Here is a 17,369-nt window from a genome sequence, read left to right on the forward strand (position 1 = left end):
ACTTACAATTTTATATAGCTATTTAGTTAAATGTGGTTTGCTATATCTATGTGAATCAGTTCAGTTCAGTTCAGTCGCTCAGTCTTGTCCGACTCTGCGACCCCATGAATCACAGCACGCCAGATCTCCCTGTCCATCACCAACTCTTGGAGTCCACCCAAATTCATATCCATTGAGTCATTGATGCCATCCAACCATCTCATCCTCTGCCATTCTCTTCTCCTCCTGCCCTCAATCTTCCCCAGCATCAGGGTCTTTCAAATAAGTCTGCTGTTTGCATCAGGTGGGCAAAGTGTTGGAGTTTGAGCTTCAACATCAGTCCTTCCAATGAACACCCAGAACTGATCTCCTTTAGGATGGACTGGTTCAAGCTCCTTTCAGTCCAAGGGACTCTCAAGAGTCTTCTCCAACACCACAGTTCAAATGCATCAATTCTTCTGCGCTCAGCTTTCTTTATAGTCCAACTTGCACATCCATACATGACCACTGGAAAAACAATAGCCTTGACTAGACGAACCTATACTGACAAAGTAATATCTCTGCTTTTTTTTTTTTTTTTTAATATCTCTGCTTTTTAATATGATGTCTAGCTTGGTCATAACTTTCCTTCCAAGGAGTAAGTGTCTTTTAATTTCATGGCTGCAGTCACCGTCTGCAGTGATTTTGGAGCCGCAAAAAATAAAATCAGCCACTGTTTCCACTGTTTACCCATCTATTTGCCATGAAGTGATGGGACTGGATGCCATGATCTTAGTTTTCTGAATGTTGAGCTTTAAGCCAACTTTTTCACTCTCCTCTTTCACTTTCATCAAGAGGCACTTTAGTTCTTCTTCACTTTCTGCCATAAGGGTGGTGTCATCTGCCTATCTGAGGTTATTGATATTTCTCCAGGCAATCTTGATTCCACCTTGTGCTTCCTCCAGCCTAGCATTTCTCATAATGTACTCTGCATATAAGTTAAGTAAGCAGGGTGACAATATACAGCCTTGACGTACTTCTTTACCTATTTGGAACCAGTCTGTTGTTCGATGTCCAGTTCTAACTGTTGCTTCCTGACCTTCATAGATTGAAATTTGGCTCACTGGATATTTTGAGTATTATTTTTAGAAAACAATTCATTAAGAGTAACTTTCATATTTTTGTTATCAATACTTTAATATCAGTAGTCAAACATTTTATTTCAATTAATAGCCGAGTGAGATTATGGAAGGCTCTCATTGTCTGGCTGAACCCATTTTTACTTTTTAGAAATTCATTTCTTGCTTCACTTTTTATAAATTTGACCAAATTTTTCTGTTCTATTCCCATTTCCCGCTTCACTATATCTTGGCATAACATATTTAATAACTTCTTTATCTAGTAGTTGGGGTTAGATTTTCTTTATTCATTTTAAAATTACCTTGCCCACTTGTCAAAAGGTGTCCCTCATTCTAGTAGTTCAGGATTTAATGAACAAACCCATGTTCACTATTATCTGCACCATTTGTGATTAGGTAGATGTCAATCATGTCGCCTTTTAGCCTCTGCTACTCCAAAGCCTTTTTGTCAGTTTTCATTCCTTCTAGTCTGTTGCCATATAGCAGTTCTGACCTCTCCTCCACTCCCCTTATCAAGTTAAATTTTTGTAAACACTTTGAATCCACTGTTGGTTTCCCAGGTAACAAGAACTGTGTACAGTAACCCATGGCAGAATTAGAATACTTATAGTCTTTATAGCACCTTACATAATGATAATGATGAAAAATTTAAAAATATAGTACATAATAATTATAATGATATCTGGTACATAGTAAAACTTCCAGTAAATGGAAGCTTTTATCATCTATTATTAATTTTAATTAATTAGGTCCTATTCTTTTCCAAGCAGTTCATACATAACATCTCATTTAATCAGGAGCTTCATGTACAGCTTCCCATTTAATCTTCTTAGCATTTAAAATAGGTACTGCTTAAAGAGATTTAGTTACTTACTTGAGTTATACAGCTAGTAAGTGCCACATGGAGTTCAAAATCTGATCTTGATGATTTCCAAAGTTCAATCATGCTCATTTTATGTACTGTGCCAACACTGATACTCCAAATCGGCCAATCAAGCAGGTATCGTTGATCATTTACTATGTCTGGTGTTGCATAAGCTACAAAAAGGATGATGTTTATGTCCATTTCTTAATGCTCTTGAGAACATTAAGACTATATGGAACCATGGGATAAATATACACAAAACAATAGCATATGAATAAAACTTCTGCTGGACATGAAGTATTGCATGGTGAACTCTAAAATCTGTTGCAATTAGGATGGAACCGTGAGTGTGGCCTGGCTCTTACGAAGATGATTTAACTAGGTCAGATTCAGTTTTGTGGAATTTAGAGAAAAAAAATATTAATTTTTAATCTTTGTATTTTTCCAGTGTCTTTAAGTCAGCAACACTGTGGAAATAAAGAACACTGGTATATAACATTAACACTTTTGTTACCAGGTACTGTGAATTTTGGAATTAAGATATCAAGGCTTAGATTCCCCGTGGATGAGCAAAAGATAGGACAACTTGATGAACATGTTAATAAATACATATCTAGATTCCATATTACTCAAAATATTTGTTTTGCTTTTAGTAAAGTTTTCTTTTTTTAATATTCAAAAGGACAATTGTCTAATTAAGTAGAAGAGCAATTAGTCCATTTTAGGTTTGTTATTTTTCTAACATTCTATTGGAATTTAAACTTAGTACCATACATGTTTTCAATTCTTGAGACTATGATTTCTGTGTTAGCTGGCATTTAGTGAAAAAGAGGGTATAATCACAGTTCTACTGATAAACAATGAACATACATCATAGATTTTATTTAGATCATCAGTTAAAGAAAGAACCAGTGAGATGTTACAACTGGTTCTAGAAAACCTCGACTATAGATATATAGGCAAATAAGGAATACTGAACTGAATTTACAAATATATGCAAAATAGGTCTATACAGGGCAAAAACTAATTGCATTCCACTCAGCCAGTTGGAATATATATGAACAAGAATCAGTTGCATTAGTCATTAGTTTTCTACAATTTATAGAACTGTGAAATAGATACTAAAAGACAATAAAAGATTGAGATAACCACAAATTTGTGCTAGGTGGGATATGCAGTAATCTTTTTTTTTTTTTTTTTTTCATTTCTTGCAATGTAGTTTACATTGTTTTCCTACAAGGTGATGAAGAAAGACTCCTCTTCTGTGTCCTGTGGTTTTTAATAGACCATAGATATTAAGATTATCCTTAGAGTGTATAAAACTGATACAGACCAAACTATGTTTTCCTCCTTTTTTTTATTTTTATTTATCCTTATTTTTATTACATTAGAATAAGGTTCATTTTTAAAGGGCAGCAGAATTGGAAAAGAAAATGTGGCCTAAGGATGTAACTTGATTAGGGTGGGGTTAGAGTTTCCTCTGAGAAGGCGATGGCACCCCACTCCAATACCCTTGCCTGGAAAATCCCATGGACGCAGGAGCCTGGTAGGCTGTAGTCCATGGGGTCGCGAAGGGTCAGACACGACTGAGCAACTTCACTTTCACTTTTCACTTTCATGCATTGGAGAAGGAACTGGCAACCCACTCCAGTATTCTTGCCTGGAGAATCCCAGGGACGGGGGAGCCTGGTGGGCTGCCGTCTATGGGGTCGCACAGAATCGGACACAACTGAAGTGACTTAGCAGCAGCAGAGTTTCCTCTACTGAGAGATTTTATGAATGGACCTTAGCCTCTTTAACTGGAGTGAAAGGCAAGTCAGAGAAGCAGTGAGGGTCAGAACTCTTCCCTTATCTCCCCGGGTAGATTCTTTTTTTTTTTTTTAGGGAGTTCTTTCTATGAGAAAGGGTAGGAGAATGAATTTATTTTCTGTTCTGGAATAGAAAAGTGTATTATTTTTGTAAATATCTTTTTTTTTTTTAAACTTTACATAACTGTATTAGTTTTGCCAAATATCAAAATGAATCCACCACAGGTATACCTGTGTTCCCCATCCTGAACCCTCCTCCCTCCTCCCTCCCCATTCCATCCCTCTGGGTTGTCCCAGTGCACCAGCCCCAAGCATCCAGCATCGTGCACCGAACCTGGACTGGCAACTCATTTCATACATGATATTTTACATGTTTCAATGCCATTCTCCCAAATCTTCCCACCCTCTCCCTCTCCCACAGATTCCATAAGACTGTTCTATACATCAGTGTCTCTTTTGCTGTCTCGTACACAAGGTTATTGTTACCATCTTTCTAAATTCCATATATATGCGTTAGTATACTGTATTGTAGTATCAAAAATATTGTCTATACAAGATCTATGAGAGGTTACTACATGGTGGCAGAGATTGGGAGAATTCATATAAAAAGGTTTCTGTAAGGTAGCATTTGAAGGGACAGTGTTTTCTGAGTTCCACATTATAAAAAGATGGGTACTTTCCAGCTCTGCTGAATAAAAATTCATGCCTTACTATGTCAGTCATCTTTTTGATCAGTTCTTTCATCCTCATGAATCAAAGATTCTTATGTAGGTTCAAAAATATCATTTTAATTATCATGTGAGCCAAAGTGTGGTGGGAGTGTTGTAAATTTTTGGAACAAGAAGACATATGCTAAAATTGAAATAACATCACCCATCATATCTTGTAGTCTGGCTACTGTATCTTTCAACACATTTCTGGGAATAGCTAAAGGCTTAGAGTTTCGGTTATAAACCCTGATACCTGGATTTTTATTCTTGTATTTTGATATAAAGCAGTGAAGCTTATGCTACTTCCACTCGCTTTGTTTTGTTTTTCAATATTGTCTGTTTCTACTTGAGTGCACGCTCATAACCCATCATCTTGCCTTTGTATTTCATGTACCCTGAAAAATCCATTTTCCTCTATAGTTGTAGGTTTTGTTTTTTTTTTTTTTTCTCAAGACTTTAGTCCAAAACAGAACTTTAAAGTGTTGCGGTTAAACACTCTGGCTGATATTCTGAGCAGCCCATGTTTTGAGGAGTTAGCAGAGACAAAACATTAAGTTTAATGCTGAGAAACCAAAAAGAAATACCCAACCATAGTTTCTACCAGCTTGGGTCATGTTTTCTCAGTCTACAAATGTTTTTTTCCCAGTTACCTTGTCTTCTGATTCTTTCCTGCTTTGTAATGATGAATAGTCTTCCTCATTTGGGATACTTTGAAGCCTTATAATTTCCTTGACTTTCCTTCCAGCAAAACATGCTTGACCTTGCTTTTGTTCCTGTAGCATCTGGCTCTGTGATTAGCTACCTATTGACAGACTAAGTAAATCTAGGGCAATGTGAGTTTAATGATGTATTTCCCAGAATGTTAGATTTCATGGGCAGATTAAATTTTAAAAATTACAAGAGAGAAACTGTGGCACAGATAAAGGAGTGTCTACTTTGAATTATATCAAATCATGACGTAAAAGGAAAATAAAATAAACCCTAAATAATGCTGTGTCCATAGTGTTATAACATGAAGGAAAGTTAAGCACATAGGAGAAGAAATCATCTGACTTCACAATAACTGACAGCAGTTAATATTTTAAATTAAACAAAATTCATCTGGGGAAAAATTTTTACTATTTCCTGATTTACTCTGGTTTAAAATATTACTACTAACTAGTTAGTGTTCTTGTTTCAAGTGTTTTTGTTTTGTTTTGTCTTCAAGAACTTTACACCAAAGATATCTTTTGGCAAAGAAAGAGTTTGGGTAACTGTGGACTCCCTTAAGTCAAATTAGTAAGGTCAGCCCTGACAGGTAGTCATAACTGAGAGACCTTCTTGAACTTTCTCACTTAAAAACATCTAGCGACAGAAAAGAGTGTATGACTATGGTCAGGGAGTCTAGGAACCCAATCTGATGTAGAAGACTCCAACAAAAATTCCCTTCATGCCTTACACCTATTCTGTGTTCCCCAAGTATTGTTCATTCATGGCCAACTCTTTGTGACCCCATAGACTGTAGCCCACCAGTCACCTTTATCCATGGGGATTCTTCAGGCTAGAATACTGGAGTGGGTTGCCATCCTCTCCTCCAGGGAATCTTCCCAACCCAGGTATCGAACTCAGGTCTCCTACATTGCAGGCAGATTCTTTAACTTCAGAGCAATGAGGGAAGCCCGTATGAGAATCTAGGGTTGAGAAACACAGGAAATCATTCTAACATTGTATAAATGATGAGTAGCTTGTATATGCTGTACTGCTGCTGCTGCTGCTAAGTCGTTTCAGTCGTGTCCGACTCTGTGCGACCCCATAGATGGCAACCCACCAGGTTCCCCCGTCCCTGGGATTCTCCAGGCAAGAACACTGGAGTGGGTTGCCATTTCCTTCTCCAATGCATGAAAGTGAAAGTGAAGTCACTCAGTCGTGTCCAACTCTTAGTGACCCCATTGGACTGTAGCCCACCAGGCTCCTGCGTCCATGGGATTTTCCAGGCAAGAGTACTGGAGTGGGGATATGCTGTAGAGTCAAATTTAAAAGACAGCAAACCCTCTAAAACAGTGACTTTCAAACTTTAGCCTGCATCATTAGCAAGTGGGGATCCAGTTAAAATAACAATGCTGGACTCCAACAGAATCTGCTAATTAATTGAGGTAAAGCTAGGGAACATACATTTTCAACAACTTCCAGGTGAGACTGATGCTCTGGATCAAGGAACCACACTTTGGGAACATTGTACTTTTATTAAGTCTTTTTGTCTTTGTCCAAACATAGAACCTTATATGTCCTTCAACACAAATTTGTGAAAGAAGATTGGTTTTAGAGGATAACTATGAACAAATTAAAATTAATAGATGTCTTAGTTCAGGCTACTATAAAAAGAAACCATCAACTGAGTGACTTAAACGACAGACATTTATTTCTCAGAGTTGTGGAAACTGAGACATCCAAGATCAGGGTGCTGGCTGATGTGGTATTTGGTGAGGATCTTCTTCCTGGTTTGTGCAAGGCCATCTTTTTTAGTGTATCCTCCCATGGGAATAAGCAAGATCATCTCTCTGCTGTCTCTTCTTATAAGGGCACTAATTCCATTCATCAGGGCTCTGCCCTTATGAACTTCTTATTTCCAAAGGCTCATTTCCTAAGACCATCACACTGGAGATCAGGGCTTCAACATAGAATATGGGGGAGACACAAATATTCAGTCCGTTGCAATAGGGGATAAAAATCAGTGTCTTAAGAAACATGTCCTAATACTATACTATTTTTTTCCAGACAATGTTTTTCTTTTCAGATTGTTTCTGATGTCATTATCAATTCAGATTTTTTAGTTCATATTCTAACTTAGTTAGACTTCTCTTTTACTTAGGAATAAGTGTTTCATGCATGATTAGAATCCCCACTGGAGAAACGGTTAATAGATTAACAAAACAGCTGACTTGGGTGGATTTAACACATGTAAAAATCAATTAAGTTCATGTAAAATTTTAATAACCTCATCATTTCCAGTCACACCCTGGCACTTTGGGGAAGTTAGGCACTAGCCTTGTACCTTGTCCACATAGTTTGTTGACTAATTAAGAAGTAACATTCAAGACACTTAAAGTTTTTAAGGATTCATGACCAGCTAGGAGGAGTTACCTCTTATTTGCTCCAAAAGCTATTAACTCCTCCAGTCAGTCAGTAATTCTTAGAAAGTCTAATTATCGCTGGCAAAAAAAAAAAAAAAATTACAAGTAATGGAGTATATGTGGGTTTTTGAGGGGATGATGTTTTGATATTTTTAACAAAGTATTTTTTAGATAGTAATATAAGACTAGAAGTCAGTCCAGTGGCTTAATTCATCACTCGCTATTTCATTCTGTTTATAATTAAGCAAGTGACCCGCACGTTAGCCTTCTCTTAGCTGTTAACAACCAACTGGAGAAGCGAGGGCTATTTTTGCAATTATAATCTGTGAAGATTGAAAAGGACTAAGTTAAATAGTCAACCTTATTAACAGGCAACTCATATCCACACGTGAATACATATCAATAGGTGTCCTAGGTTCAATCTCTTTCACTGACCTCTTCCAATTCTTTAAGAACAGACCATCAGAAGTGAAAGTCGCTCAGTCGTGTCCGACTCTTTGCGACCCCATAGACTACAGCAGGCCTTGGAATTCTCCAGGCCGTAATACTGGAGTGGGTAGCCTTTCCCTTCTCCAGGGAAGGAGCATCAGAAGGTAACACCTAACTACGCTTTCTGCTGGGCTTTGCATTCAATTTTTAAGAGGCTGGGGCTGGGGGTTGCTTCTTGAAATGATAGCATATGACTAAATACTTTTTAAACCACTTTGAAAGAAAACATGTTCAGAGAGAGACAAAATGCATTTCTAGCAATATAAAAAGAATACTTCTCTATATTTATAGCTATGACAGTCAGCTATGGTGCTGTGTTTGGAGCCAGCAGTCTAGATATTAGTGAAGTGGCTGTGACCTTGAACAGATCAAAAGTAGTTCACAACTATTAAATACTCATGGGGAGCATATCATTTGTCAGATATAAGAAGTATTCTCAAGTCTAAGCTTTGAAGTAATGTAGTGTCCAATTCTGTCTGATTTGACCGCTCAAAGAAGTGAGAATAGAGATGCTTTTGTATGATTACTTGACAGATTGAGTAGTGAGGAGTTGAAATCAGCATAAGAGGATCCATCCTTTTGCTGAAATTGAATAAGAGAGGTGCATAAAAGAATGCATAGAAGTAAAATACAAAAAGAGCACATATCTATATGAGCACAGCTATTGTGGGAGAGAAAAAAAAAATAGCTTTTCTGGCAAGTAAAACAAAACTGAAATTGAGGGAGGGGGAAAGTTAGAACCAGTCAGAAATCATCAATTGACTCAGTTTGATATTTCAGGACTGAGCTACCTTTTTATTCCCTTTTGATTTTCAGTCCATGGTTTAAATATCATATTCTTTGTTTTCAAGTTGTCTTCAATAGAGAGGAATTAGATATGTGTCCAGAATTTTGCTAGTAAGTCTCTGGGTGACTTGAAACTCACCACTAACCTTTCTTGACATTAACCTCTCTGTCCACTAAAGGAATGGAACTATCTAATTTTCAAGCCTCCATATTGCTCTAACATCCTCAATAATATACTTTATAGTGGATCAACTTTAAAATACATAGTGAGAATTTTGAAGTTGAAAAATAGTGACATAGTAAGTCCAGAATGTAATTTCAACTGAAAGGTCACTGGTAAAATATGCCTATTGTAAGCTTCAAGGAAAAAAAAAATCTACTTTAACTCTCTGATTAAATATCATTGGTTAGTATCATCATTGTCCTCAGGATTGAATATGAAAGGTGACAGTAATCTTCATGACTCTCCCATACCATTTCTAACTTCACTTCAGAGTCTCATTATCCTTACCATAAGACTAAATATTAAAACAGACAAATAAACAAAAAAAGAACTAAGATCATGGCATCCAGCCCCATTACTTCATGACAAATAGAAGGGGAAAAGGTGGAAGTAGTGCCAGATTTCCTCTTCTTGGGCTCTAAAATCACTGAGGATGGTGACTGCAGCCATGAAATCAGAAGACGATTGCTTCTTGGCAGGAAAGCCATGACAAATCTAGACAGTGCATTGAAAAGCAGAGACATTGCTCTGCTGATAGAGCTCTGTATATCAAGCTCTGGTCTTCCCAGTGGTCACATACAGTTGTGAGAGCTGGACCATAAAGAAGGCAGGGTGCCAAAGAGTTTGAAACTGTGGTACTGGAGATGACTCCTGAGAGTCCCTTGGACAGGAAGGAGATCAAACCAGTCTTAAGGGAAATCAACCCTCAATACTCATTGGAAAGACTAATACTACAGCTGACTAATACTAAAGTTGAAGCTGCAGTATCTTGGTCACTGATGCTGACTCATTGGAAAAGAACCTGATGCTGGGAAAGACTGAGGACAGAAGGAGAAGAGGGCATCAGAGGATGAGATGTCTGGATGGCATCACTGATGCAATGGACATGAAATGGTGAGAGACAGGAAGACCTGTCATGCTGTAGTCCATGGGGTCACAAAGAGTCAGACATGGCTGGGCGACTCAACAACAACAACAGTATAAGATTTAGTACAGTGATACTATGATAAATATTATAATCCTGGTAATTTTTAGTATGATAATTAATCCACTCAAACAAATCAAATAGACATCTTGATAAGTTTTTAGTTAAATTCAGTTATTACGGAGGAAGCATTCTCCTATGAACTACATTACCTCAGTTTGATTGTTTCTGTTGCTGGATAAAAGTCAACTGATGGAAGGATGACCATGATTGACCATAAGTAGTTTTCAGTGAAAGCAAATGGCAGCCATTCATTAAATAAGGAGCAACAAATTAATTTATCTTCACTTCTGAACTGGAAAATCACCTAATTAAAATATGACTTAATCCAAATTTATGAAATAAGGAAGGTAAATTCTCTTTAAATCTTATACTGAAAATGCCACCTTTTTCAGTATATGGATAATGAAACTCTAAGTTGAGTATGTCAGTTTGTTGAAGGATAAAGAGATACATTATTAGAAAATAAGAGAAGTTTCAAGCATAAAAATATCTGCCTAGGAAATCTATACCATTTAGATCCAAGTATTCTTGCTAAGCAATAATTTTGAAAACAAAACATCTACATGACAAGCCATTGAAAGATAAATTGCATGTAAAGAATATTTAATGACTTTTTAAAACGTAGAAACCTTTGAAACATGTCATTGACACAATGCACACACTCTTAATTTGAGTTTCCTTATACCCCGTGGACATTTATTTTGACATTCATTGGACTGTTTACAACTTCAATGGAGTAAGCATCTCAAGGAGATCAAAAAGTTTTATTGTCCCCAAGTCCTTCTCTCACACTGTTTCCTGATTGGTGGGTTGTTGTCTTTTTTTGATTTTGTGAACAGAATAACCAGCCATGCAAATGATTTCTGAATATGTGCCAATTGGGACCTACCAGAAGTTTAACAAATTAGCTTCTTTTCATTCAATAGAAATTGCCATGGAAGAGAAAACTAAGGCATGTTTTCACCCAGATCTCTGTTTAATATTCTTGTCCCTGTGGGTTGAACATGAAGTAAAGGAAATAGGTAAACTATGTTTTCTCAGTTCTCTGGCTCCCACTGGCCATGGGTTTACTGTCAGGTTTATTGGTCCATTCATTGAACTCACATTTTGTACAGACTGCTCTCAGAATCTTATAGTCCAGCTATTAATTTTATATTTAGTAACCCTAGAGAAAGAATGAATGACAGAAGAAATGTATAAGATTAAGCGCAGGACAGAAAGTATAGTAATAGAAAATGAAAATTCTATTCATCAAGTCTGTAGAGTCTGTAAGTCTTAAGAGAAGATAAAAAATGTGAAACCATTTGAGGAGGTTTAGGCAATGGCACCCCACTCCAGTACTCTTGCCTGGAAAATCCCATGGACGGAGGAGCCTGGTAGGCTGCAGTCCATGGGGTTGCGAAGAGTCGGACACTACTGAGCGACTTCACTTTCACTTTTCACTTTCATGCATTGGAGAAGGAAATGGCAACCCACTCTAGTGTTCTTGCCTGGAGAATCCCAGGGACAGGGGAGCCTGGTGGGCTGCCGTCTATGGGGTCACACAGAGTCGGACACGACTGAAGCGACTTAGCAGCAGCAGCAGCAGCAGTAAGGGACATACTTGCTTCCCAGGTGGTACTGTGGTAAAGAATCCCTCTGCCAATGAAGAGGACATAAGAGACATGGGTTCGACCCCTGAGTCAGGAACATCCCCTGGAGAAGGAAATGGCAACCCACTCCAGTATTCTTGCCTGGAAAATTCCATAGAAAGAGGAATCTGGCTATAGTCCATGGGGTCACAAAGAGTTGGACACAACTGAGTGACTGAACACACACGCACCCACAAAAGGGATATGAACTGTTTTACCTAAACCAGGCCAGTAAGTGCAGCAATTTAAATGCTCTTGTTTTCTCCTACTTGGTTTAGAAGCGATTACAGACAAAATGCACAGGTTTTAACATGATAATGCTTATGCAAGCTCTGTCTTAGAATAAAAATGGTGACTCATGCAACTCTGCTTAATACTATAGCTCATTAAACTTTGCTTGTCTAGCTTTCTTCACGGAGAAGGCAATGGCACCCCACTCCAGTACTCTTGCCTAGAAAATCCCATGGACAGAGGAGCCTGGTAGGCTGCAGCAGCAGCAGCAGCTTTCTTCAAAGTCGAGCCACATTTTAGAAGATGAAGGCATGAATCCTCCAGAAAGTTGTGGTTAATTCTCTTTGAGCCTAAAAGCTGATGTTCTTCTGTTTGTTGTTTATGTTTGTGTGCGCAAACCACTTTTGTTCTATCAAGGTTTTTTTGTCTTAAAGCTTTATTATTTCTATAGTTAATCTATAGTGGAATTTCTATTTTTTCCCCTAAAGTGCAGCTCAGAGTAATAAAAACTATTCTGTTTTCTCCTTTTGTGTGAGACTTGTGTAAAGAGGTAAATAATTAATCAAACCATATTTGAGGGGTTTGTTTTCTTGTACTCTCAGGTTCAAACAGCTGCGATAGGTTCAGAAGAAGGATCAAACATAGCATGTGTATGAGGCTTCCTGTTGTCATGGTAGTTGCTAATGTGCTTTAAAAAATAGTAAGAGAGGGATAATGACTTTCTACTATTGGGGAAAAAAAAAGAGAGAGAGAGAGAGAAAGATGTAAAAGACATTCACACAGAGCCAAAAGGATTTTCGCTGCCATGATTGAAGCCCCTTGTAAGCATCAAAGCAGGTCTTTGTAAAGGCACTTTTTTCTGTCCTCTTGTGCATTAGTGCATTAGTTTTGATTTGCTTCTCTTCATTTTCTGATGGAGAAAGGCATCTCTGTTCTTGAGGACTCTTGAGGAGAAACTGAAAGACTTCCATCATTCTTGCTTGGGAGATGAGTTTTAAATGAAGTCCTCTAGAAAGCTAGTTCCTGGTTTCTGCTCCGGTTCTTCTGAGCTAACCACTTTACACAACTCCCAGTGCTAAGAACATTAGCTGAAATGTAATACCAGCCTTGAAAATGCACCTGCCCCCATTTGAAGGTAGTACGTTATTACAGGGAAGCTTCTCCTGTAACTAGAGCAACACTAGAAATTTCACAGAAACCAGGATACACAAAAGACAGCCTTTTGTATTGTCAGTAGATAACATGTATAATCACTTTCACCAAAATTTGTTGATTGTCCCGGGCTTTTCTTACTTTTTGTTAATTTTTGCCTCAAGATAATTTGGCCAAGTTTAGTTGAAAATTCATACTCCTCTTTTTCCTTTTGATTTCTTGATTTCCTTTCTGTCCTTATTTGATTGTCTTTCATGAAAAATAGATCTAGCTAATTATTCAGACTTTAATTTTGTATTGTGTTCTTATAAGCATAGCTAAGGAATCCATAATAGAATGTAAACAAGGAACTAAGGAAATGATGTAGGAACGGCTAGGGAAAAAAAGGAATAGAGTGTGTTTTTTTGTTTTTTTTTTTCACATACTTCTTTAGAGGAAAAATTGGGTTCCCTGAAAATTCAACTCAGGCAGTACTTTTCAAACTTGATTGATCATTAGAATCACCTGGAGGGCTTGTTAAACCAAAAAACACTAGGCCCACCCCCAGAGTTCCTGATTATTTAAGTCAGGAGCAGACAAGCACATAGTCACACAAGCAAGGGTTGCGGCTTGTAACAGGTTCCTAGGACGTGCTACTGGTCGTGGTCTGAAAACCACACTTTTGGGTCATTGAAATGAGGGAGTTGGTGATGCACAGGGAAGCCTGATGTGCTGCAGTCATGGGGTCGCAAAGAGTCGGACATGGCTGAGTGACTGAACTGGAACTTGAAATGAGAGAGGAAAGAAACACCATTTATAAATTCTCTCTGAAGAAGCTGTCCTACCATAAGTGGCTTTTCCTGCCTTAGGAGTTATATGCCTTGAATGGTCCTAGAATAACAGCTCCTGTGAGTAAAAGTTTTTTCTGGGCAAGTGGCCCAATTTATCCATTGTCTCACTTTTGATTAGCTCCTAAGATATGTTTTATGAGATTTTTACCTAATAATTTTCCAGACATCATGTAGCATTTGGCCTGGTCTCTGTTTCTTTTTGTTGGTTGGTTTGATTTTGTTTCTAATTTTAATGAGAAATAATATACATCATAAGTTTAAGATATACATCATGATGGTTTGACTTACATATATTGTGAAATAGATACTACAATAGGTTTAGTTAACATTCATGATCTCATATGCATATGGTAAAAAGAAAAAATCGTCTCCTTGTGATGAGAAAAAAACTTATAAAATTTACACTCTTAACTTTCCTATAGTTGTGTAACTATAGTTGTCATGTTCTACTTTATAACCCTAATATATATGTTTTTTAATCTTGTAAGTGGAAATCTATACCTTTCTTCAATCTCCATCCCATCCCCCACATCTGGTAACCACAAACCTGATCAGGTTTTCTGAGTTTAGTGGTATTGGTTTGGCTGGTTGTTTTTTCTAGATTTCACATCTAAATGAGATGTTACAATATTTGCATTCTCTGACTTTTTCACTTAGCATCTAGTTAAGGCTATGGTTTTTCCAGTAGTCATGTATGGATGTGAGAGTTGGACTGTAAGAAAGCTGAGCACTGAAGAATTTATGCTTTTGAACTGTGGTGTTGGAGAAGACTCTTGAGAGTTCAGTGGACTGCAAAGAGATCCAACCAGTCCATCCTAAAGGAAATCAACCCTGAATATTCATTGGAAGGACTGATGCTGATGCTGAAGCTGAAATTCCAAAACTTTGGCCACCCGATGAGAAGAGCTGACTCATTGGAAAAGACCCTGATGCTGGGAAGGATTGAGGGCAGGAGGAGAAGGGGACGATAGAGGATGAGATGGTTGGATGGCATCACCAACTCAATGGACATGAGTTTGGGTAAACTCCGGGAGTTGGTGATGGACAGGGAGGCCTGGCATGCTGCAGTCCATGGGGTCGCAAAGAGTTGGACATGACTGAGTGACTGAACTGGATGCATTCAAAGTCTGTTCATGTTGCAAATCCTAGGATTTCCTGTTTTTTTATGGCTGAATAATACTCCATTGTGTATGTGTATATATCAGGTCTCTGTATCGCCTCCACTTGATACTAGTGGTTTCTTAGTCCTTGAAGTGAAGACTGGGCAAGTTGGCCTTAATTAAGCTTGTATGAACTAAGCAGAGAAAGCTTGATATAATGCCTGCAACTAAAAAAAGAAAGCTATTAATAAGTGAAAACCTGTTTGACTAAAATAAGTGAACAGATTATAAAATATTCAGAAGATCATAATTCTGCTCTTAACTCTATAGTATCTTTAAACATGGATGATTTGCTTTTAAAATATTCTAAATATATATTTTTGTTATTGTCAAGCTGTATATTAAATACTAGATAATACAATCTCAATTTCACAGATGTTATACGAAATTTATTTCACCTGTGGGGAAAACTTACCTATGATGTCTTCCTCAATTTCTGATGTAAAATAGCAGCCTTGGCCTCATTCTCCTAGGCAGAATTTGCATCTCCAGTTAGAGATTTCCCAAGGAACTCAGTTTATAATTGTAACAGGATTAGGAGACTTTGTAGCCCATTTTGATAGTACTATGCCCTAAGCACCAAAGCACCAATTTCTTAAAATATCATTATTTTAAAATAGAAAATAAAAAGCTGATCAGATACAATAATTTCTGTTATCAAGTTGTAGCTATAAATATGCAGACTATTATGGGACTTTTTAAATACTTACTTTGTAACATTTCTATGTTTAACCAAAATGTGTAAAACTATGTATAAATAAACTGTATTTAATTAAATTAACTGAGATAGAGATAATTTTCTTAGGTCTTTGTTTTTCCTTTTTCATTTTTCACCATGATTTTTTCCTCTATTTATATCTTCTCTAGGTCATTTAGGCTGAGTACTTGTTTTTAATGTAATCTGTATTTATTAGTTCCAAAATATTTCCCCCTATAAATGCCCCATTAACCTTCTAGAGAAGGGTACTTAAAAGAAAAATTATACGTAGGCCAAAATTAGCCTTCGTATCTTCAACCTCTAGTACATATATACAATGATAGGGTGGCACACCTGAGAGATTTCTCATCAAGAATTGTTTGGAAGCACACTCATTCTCTCTCTCTGGATATCTTTCCTGCATCTAAGTTAAAGGCATGCTCTAACTTACACATTTCTCATTTTATACACTGGGAATAAAAGACATGTCTATAAGACATATATGTTCACATATGTATGTTGGGTCTGTTAGTTTTTCTTTCATTTAAAAACTCAGAGGCCATTGTGGTGTTATTAATTGGCTTAATTTCAATATTGCTGTCTTAAAGAGTAGGCAGCCCAAAACAGAGAGAGAAAAATAGGGAATGGCCAGTTGATGGAGCAGTCAGAAAATACATAGCATTTATTAATTAAATTTGCCATATAGTTCTGGTTCCTCAGAACAATTATAGTAGTGACATTAAAGATCAATGATGGCTGTGACAAATGGTATCATAATGAAAATACCTGAAATTTTCCAAAAATGTGATACAGAGACTCAAATCAGGCAAATGCTGTTGGGAAACATGTTAAGCACTAGACTTGCTCAATGTGGGTTTGCCTCAAAAATAAAGCACAATGTCTGTGAAGCACAAAAAAGTGAAATGCAATAAGAAGAGGTATGCCTATAGGTGGACAATTTTATGTCCAATCACTGTTCAATTCTATAGTGAAAATCACAGAACAAGTATTTTGCATTCACTTCTGTTTTGTAACAGTCATGAGAAGTAGAATCACCATGTCAAAAGGAAACAAATTTTTTATGGATAGTGATGGATGTTATCAAATTAACTTGCCTTTTCAATGTTATCGCCATCAATATTGTCAATTCAATATGAAAAAAAATCTTTTCTGAAAGGTTTTAGTTCAGTTCAGTCACTCAGTCATGTCCAACTCTTTTCGACCCCATGAATCGCAGCACGCCAGGCCTCCCTGTCCATCACCATCTCCTGGAGTTCACTCAAACTCACGTCCATCGAGTTGGTGATGCCATCCAACCATCTCATCCCTGTCGTCCCCATCTCCTCCTGCCCCCAATCCCTACCAGCATCAGAGTCTTTTCCAATGAGTCAACTCTTTGCATGAGGTGGCCAAAGTACTGGAGTTTCAGCTTCAGCATCATCCCTTCCAAAGAAAACCCAGGGCTGATCTCCTCTAGAATGGACTGTTTGGATCTCCTTGCAGTCCAAGGGACTCTCAAGAGTCTTCTCCAACACCACAGTTCAAAAGCATCAATTCTTCGGCACTCAGCCTTCTTCACAGTCCAACTCTCA

General features: G+C 37.4%; 1 protein-coding gene and 1 long non-coding RNA gene across 2 annotated transcripts in view; both read left to right on the forward strand.

The window, feature by feature from the left end:
* The window catches only part of LRP1B (LDL receptor related protein 1B), a 1,835,261-nt gene that overhangs the window by 40,108 nt on the left and 1,777,784 nt on the right, over positions 1 to 17,369 (forward strand). The window lies entirely within an intron of this gene.
* Positions 13,532 to 15,861, forward strand: LOC129646482 (uncharacterized). The gene is made up of 2 exons (XR_008711976.1): positions 13,532 to 13,977; positions 14,578 to 15,861. It is a non-coding gene; the product is annotated as an uncharacterized LOC129646482 (long non-coding RNA).

The sequence above is a fragment of the Bubalus kerabau genome, chromosome 3, assembly GCF_029407905.1.
Source record: "Bubalus kerabau isolate K-KA32 ecotype Philippines breed swamp buffalo chromosome 3, PCC_UOA_SB_1v2, whole genome shotgun sequence".
Taxonomy (NCBI): Eukaryota; Metazoa; Chordata; class Mammalia; order Artiodactyla; family Bovidae; genus Bubalus; species Bubalus kerabau.